Source organism: Brassica oleracea, chromosome C8 (assembly GCF_000695525.1).
Source record: "Brassica oleracea var. oleracea cultivar TO1000 chromosome C8, BOL, whole genome shotgun sequence".
Classification (NCBI taxonomy): Eukaryota; Viridiplantae; Streptophyta; class Magnoliopsida; order Brassicales; family Brassicaceae; genus Brassica; species Brassica oleracea.
In genome coordinates this window covers 16,387,340-16,394,470 of record NC_027755.1, presented here as the reverse complement: position 1 = coordinate 16,394,470, position 7,131 = coordinate 16,387,340, and positions in this window count along the sequence as shown.

Sequence of the window (7,131 nt, the reverse complement as noted above, 5' to 3'; positions counted from 1 at the left end):
AAATCTTTGATATCAAAGACATTTTTAAGAAAGGTTTTAGTTGAGAGGATACCTTCCTTGCTGCTATCAGTGATGATAATGTCATCCACATAGACTAAGATGACCACAATACCTTGCTTACTAGTTAATGTGAAGAGGGTGTGATCAGCTTCTGACTTTACAAAGCCTCTTCCATTGAGGGTGGTGCTCAACTTATGGTACCAAACCCTTGGAGATTGCTTCAAACCATAAATTGCCTTCTTTAATCTGAGAACATTTCATGGCTTCACCATGTTCTCAAGACCAGGAGGTGGTCTCATGTAGACTTTATCCTCCAATTTTCTTTGAAGAAATGCATTCTTCACATCCATCTGCCATAAATCCCACTCAAGGTTGACAGCAAGAGACAAGAGAATCCTTATAGTGTGAAGCTTGGCCACTGGTGCAAAAATGTCTAGATAATCTTCACCATATACTTGAGTATATCCCCTTGCAACCAGTCTTGTCTTCTTTCTTTCTGGTTTTCCATTGGCTCCATACTTGATAGTGTATGTGGGAACCGAAATTCACACCGTCGAGATTTGTTAATCGGAGAAAAGCCAAGCTAACCTAGCCTTCCCTGAAGGTCCCGGTTATCTGTTGGGCCACGCACAACACAATCAATATGAAAGAGTCGAAAGTAATAAATTGTAAGAGAGCGAAAAGAGAACAAAGAGGTCTTATTTCCGAATTCGCGTTTGAGCGTGAACAACAGGTAAGATCCTAGGCCACAAGAGCTGTCGGTACGTTCGCTAGTCTAGCCACCTAAGTTCTAACCTAGTCGAGTCGCAGCTCGATAGCAAAAACGGAAAAATGCCTAAATTGCTCTAAGTATTAAGTTTGCTCTGAGAAAAGCTCTCTCTTGCTCCTCGCCTTAAGCCATCCTTATATACTCTCTCAAGGTCGGTTTGCACCTTTTCCTGGGCTGGATTCGTTGCGAGATGGGCTTTTCCATTTTTTGTCACGCTTCATGATTATCTTCAGAAACTTGACATTTATCTTTTCCTGTGAATAAAAAATAGACCGTCACATCAGCCTTGGCTCAATCTTGTTCTAAAATCGTAAGTGGGCCGTTTAACCGCGGTTCAGGCCACTTTTGGGCCGTTTTGGGACTTAAGACGTTTTTACGATTTTTCCTAAGAAACAACCGTTGGCTTTTCCAAAAGGATTCCTATTCCCTGTATAGTTAAGGCAACTGGTGTTCAAGCTAACCATAGCCATTTTATACGGCATGCAGGAATCCGTTTCGACGGCCAAGTTTTTATAACTTTTCCCGAAGTCTTTCTTTGATAATCCTAAGCGAGACGAGACATGGGTATTGCGTCCAAGGGCCCGAGGATTGTGTTACGGGAATTTAGACGAGGATGCACGGTTTCGGGACAGTAGGTCGGTCCTCGCCCATGGGCGAGGTGACCTCGGTGCGGGTCGTCCTAGCCCATGGGCGAGGTGACTTTGGCATTGTCGCTGATTCCAGTGACTGTTGCCATTACCAGCTTGAACATGTTCATGAATTCGTGGAGTGGTTCGTCTTCTCTTTGAGATAGACTCCAAAGGTCGACATCTGAAGTTTCCCTGTCCATGAACATGGAATACTGTTTGAGAAACTCCGAGGCGAGCAGACGGAAACTTCCGATGGAGTTTTGTTTCAGACGAGAAAACCATTCGAGTGCGGCTCATTTGAGGTTTTCGACGAAGAGGAGGCAGTAGCTAGCATCTCGTTCGCGTTCCTTGAGTTTGCACCTTCCCATCGCGATCTGGAAAGACTGCAGATGCGCCTTCGGGTCGGTGGTGCCATCGTAGATGGGAATTTTGATCTTCCTAGGATCTGAGATGTTAGTTTCCGTGATTCGGGCAGTGAACGGAGTTTTCCGCGCTTCCACGAGAAGTCTGTCGATCTCGGGTGCAGCGCTTGTCCCGTGGTGAATCTGCGACTTTACCGCTTTAACTTCTGCCGCAGTTTTTACGATGTACTTGCGAGCCTGTCGGCGTTGGCTGCGGTGGATCCGAGACTGATTCTCGGCCAGTTCTTCCTGCTCTGCCCAATAGAGGTTTTCTTCTTCCTCTGTCATGGGCCTTTTGAACGACGCGTCCTGCCGAGCGGACTGGCTTCGCGTTCTTCTTGGATGGACGTCGGCACCTCCGTCCGAGTGATCAGACTGGTCGCTTATGTCCATATTGATCCGCTCGATATCGCCTCCTTCGTTGCTCCCGACGGGAGGTGGAAGATTCTCCGCGGTCGGTTGTGCACCTGGCGAGACTGTTTCGTCAGGGTTCTGACCTGAAGAATTCTTGTATGCCCGTGTGGCCCGTTCGCTCAGAGTCTCGAAATCGAGTCTTCTGCCGCTGCAGGCTCTTGTGGCCCCGTGCGGAATTTTACTCTTGGCCTTCGCCGTTAAGGTTTCCACCAGTGTTGCGAGAGAGGCCACGAGCTTTCCTTGTTCGTCTGACTTTTTCTGAGCAGAGGCGAACATTTCTTTCATCTGGTCCAGTATCACGTCGTTCTTAGTGACCGTGGATACGTTTCCAGCTGGAGTTCTGTCAGCGTTGGCATTGACGGAAGTCCCGTAGTGCGTTTATTTGTCTTTGTCAGCGTCGATCGTCATACCTGACTGAGCGTGTGCGGTTGCGTGCGAGATAGATCCGTACCCCTCCTCCTTCTAGCGCCAAACTGTGGGAACCGGAATTCACACCGTCGAGATTTGTTAGTCGGAGGAAAGCCAAGCTAACCTAGTCTTCCCTGAAGGTCCCGATTACCTGCTGGGCCACGCACAACACAATCAATATGAAAGAGTCGAAAGTAATAAATCGTAAAAGAGCGAAAAGAGAACAAATAGGTCTTATTTCCGAATTCGCGTTTGAGCGTGAACAACATGTAAGATCCTAGGCCACGAGAGCTATCGGTACGTTCGCTAGTCTAGCCACCTAAGTTCTAACCAAGTCGAGTCGCAGCTCGATAGTAAAACGGAAAAATGCCTAAATTGCTCTAAGTATTAAGTTTGCTCTGAGAAAAGCTCTCTCTTGCTCCTCGCCTTAAGCCCTCCTTATATACTCTCTCTAGGTTGGTTTGTACCTTTTCCTGGGCCGGATTCGTTGCGAGATGAGCTTTTCCATTTTTTGTCATCCTTCATGATTATCTTCGGAAACTTGACATTTATCTTTTCCTGCGAATAAAAAATAGACGGTCATATCAGCCTTGGGCTCAATCCTGTTCTAAAATCGTAAGTGGGCCGTTTAGCCGCGGTTCAGGCCCCTTTTGGGCCATTTTGGGACTTTCCCATGGGCGAGGTGACCTCGGTGCGGGTCGTCCTAGCCCATGGGCGACGTGACTTTGGTGCGGGTCGTCCTCGCCCATGGGCGAGGTGACCTCGGTGCGGGTCGTCCTAGCCCATGGGCGACGTGACTTTGGTGCGGGTCGTCCTCGCCCATGGGCGAGGTGACCTCGGTGCGGGTCGTCCTTGCCCATGGGCGAGGTGATCTCGGTGTGGGTCGTCCTCTCCCATGGGCAAGGTGACCTGTGTTGAGACGGTCGTCGCCCTAGGGCGAGGTGGTCGGTCCTTGCTTACGATTGAGACCTCATCCAGACTGATCCTCTTCTAAACGTTCCTCGGTTCGCATCCGCGTAAACTGTCTTTTACTTGATTTAACCGTTTTCCGGGAATATCTAATTTTCAAGGATCGATCGAGAGTTGGTTCTCCGAGAACTTTCAGGCATTGATTCCATCGTGACTGGTTTTGACCCCAACAGTGTAGAGAAGCCAGCTTGTCACTGCCTTCTTTCCTTTTGGAAGTTCAGTCTCAAACCATGTATCATTCTTGATCATGGCTCCCATCTCATCTCCAACAGATTCTCTCCACTCCTTGTGTTGCATAGCTTTTTCATATGTTCTTGGAATGTATTCCTGATCCAATTCACGGATGAAGATTTGATGCTCTTCTGGATATTGAGCAAGGGAGCATACTGCACTTATTGAGTGAGCTACAACTGCAGCATTGAAGTAAACTTCTGTGTTGATCCACTGTGAGGGTTTCCTGATCCTTGTACTCCTTCTCAAAAGTTGTATCTGCTCAGGTTCTGCTTCATTTCCTTCACTTGGCGCCTCTACTTGAGTCTCAACATCTGATTCTGATGGCATCTCATCTTGATCATGAGCTACTGAGTTCTCTTCTGGTTGAGCTTGTGTAGACTGCTCAACATTTCTACAACCCCCCTCCTCATGATCAGGATGAGTGTTCTCAACACTATCAGGTGCAGTAAATGGTACATTTTCAGGGACATGTTCCACCCTTGGTAGAGAAGGCATACAGATTCCCAGGCTCTCCATTACTCTCCTAAGGTTTTTTGCTCTATCTGAAGCTGATTGAGATAGATCTTTGAGCTCATCCCAACTCTTTCCATCATAATAGCCTCTGGATTTTACAAACTTCACATCCCTTGATATCAAGACTCTCCTAGTCTATGGAACAAAGAATTTGTAGCCCTTTTGGTGAGGAGAATGGCCAATAAACACTGCCCTGGTTCTTTTATGCGTCAGCTTATCTCTTTGTTCTCCTGGAATCAAGACAAAACACAAGCACCCAAACACACATATATGCTCTATGGATGGTTTAGTTTTGTTCAGTACCTGATATGGAGATTGATCTTGAAGGATCCTTGTAGGTATCCTATTGATCAAGTAGCATGCAGTAAGGACAACATCTCCCCAATAGCTTTTGGGCATGCTTGTATGGAACATCATGTTCATTGCAACCTCCATGAGATGTCTATTTTTCCTCTCAGCTACTCCATTTTATTGTGGGGTGTATTGATACCACTCAAATTACCCTAAAGGAGTGATTTATACTCTCTCAAATAAAAGGTCGAGTTGTAGTACTTAGGGATCGAATTCACAGGGAGCTAGGGAATTGCAGTTTTATATTGAACAAGTGTTTGTTCAATAGCAGGTTTTTGGGGTTTTGGTGCTTAAAAAAGAAATAGCTAGACTTAGGATTTTTATTCAGGAAAATTAGAATTATAATCCTATAGATGCGTAATGAGTTACATGATGATAATGTAAAGCTCAACTATTTGATCAACAAGTCTTTCGGCTCTTGCGGGCATTGACTTGTTGTCTATTAACTAGATCTATGATCTCAACTCTCGTTATATTGATCTATAGAAAGTGTCGATTGATATTCCAATGGGCGTATCGATCGATACACCTTTTGCACCGTCGATTGATTATTCAAGTGTGATATCGATCGACGCACTCTAGTCAAGCTTTATTCGCAATCTTGATCCTCAAGTCCTCAGCACGCACCTCATTAAAGAAATTGCATAAGAATGAATTCTTGATGTCGCTCCAGGATTCATGAGATCCCGGTTGTAACTGCTTGAGCCAATGCAGAGCCTCTCCAGCAAGTGAATATCTGAAAAGCTTGCATAATATGTAGTCCTCAGAGACTCCCTCGACTCTAATAGCAGAAATCAGATCCTCGAACCTCTCCAGATGGTCCATAGGATGCTCGTGGGATAGTCCATGGTAGGGTAATTGTCCCACAAGTGTGTAGTACTGCGCTTTCAACTCAAAATCCCTCTCAATGGTGGGAGGAAGGATGGCTGATCTGTTGGTGTAGTAGCGATCTGGACGGTTGTAGTCAGCCAACGTCTTGGGTTGCCCAGCCTCATCTACAGGTAAGGTACTACTTGTAGTAGTAACATCAGGCTCAGGGATATCAGCCCCCTGAGCATCTATTCTCTGACCTGCTGCATTACCCAGATGACCCTCCTGGTCATGCAGGTCTCCATTGTTGTCCCGAACAAGTATCAAAGGCGCAACCATGTCTCGCGGTTCAGTATCGATCGTTGTCCGAGATGGAATGTCGATCGATTTCGGGTGAAAGGTATCGGTCGACGGAAGGTTTGTGTTGTCGATCGACAGGGGTGAGCGAGAATCGGTCGACGGGACTGGTGTCTGGGTTGACGGGACTGGTGTCTGGGTCGACGGGACTGGTGTCTGGGTCGACAGTGGTTGAGCGGAATCGAGCGACACGAAAGTGTTGTTGTCGGTAGATAGGGGTTACAATGAATTTTTCAGAAGTATGGAAGAGATGAGGACAGAGATTGAGAGTATGCAGCACATTCTTGAGAAAAAAGCTACGACATCACCATCGCTCGACGCCAACAAAGCAACATCGATCGACGTCAAGCCACAGACATCCCAGATTCCTGCAGAACCGGAAAGTTTGGCAGAGAACAAGGATAAATGGGAGATCGCATACATCAACACGAAGATTAACGACGTATACAACCCTCTCAACAACAACGTGCACTGGTTAAGCACGAGAATTGATCTGCTACAGTTTGGACACCATGCGCAAGAAGGACCAACAACCAGCCACATCGATCGATATCTGCACCATCACATCGATCGACAGCAAGTTCGCAGCCATGGAAGATAGGTTACAAACATACGAGGATATGCACGACCGTTTCACCTCACCTATCATGCGATACTTGGACCCCTTGTCTACACAGATGATGCATGTCCAGAGGGACATTGGCACGCTTAATGATCAACATGATTTTCAGGAAGAATGTTCAACATCGATCGATAGGTTCCGTAGGGCATCGCTCCACGTCAAGAAACCTACAGAACATCTTCCCTACACGGCAGCAAAAGTTGATCAGATCACATCAAAGCTTTACACAGCTATAGACACCATGGAGGACCGATTTAAGAAGCGGTGTGATGACATCTACTTTCCCTTCGACGTCAGACTTAGTGGACTGGATAGCCATGCAGAGTGGTTACAGAAGGAAGTCAAAGCCATTTAGAGGCAATTCGCATCTGAACACCAGATTTCAGCATCGATCGACAGAGAACGCTCCAAATCGATCGACAGTAAGGCACCAGAATCGACCGATAAACACTTGGTCGCATCGATCGATACCACGTCTACGCCAGACGCCAAACATCTGATACAAAAAAAAATGGAGTCAATGCATGAGGAACTGAACGAGCTATCAGCATACGCCTACGACAAGATAGGATGGCATCAGTTCAGCATTGAAAACACCCAAGAAAGGCTATAGAACATCTCAAATGCAATACATAAGATGGATGAGAGATGGAC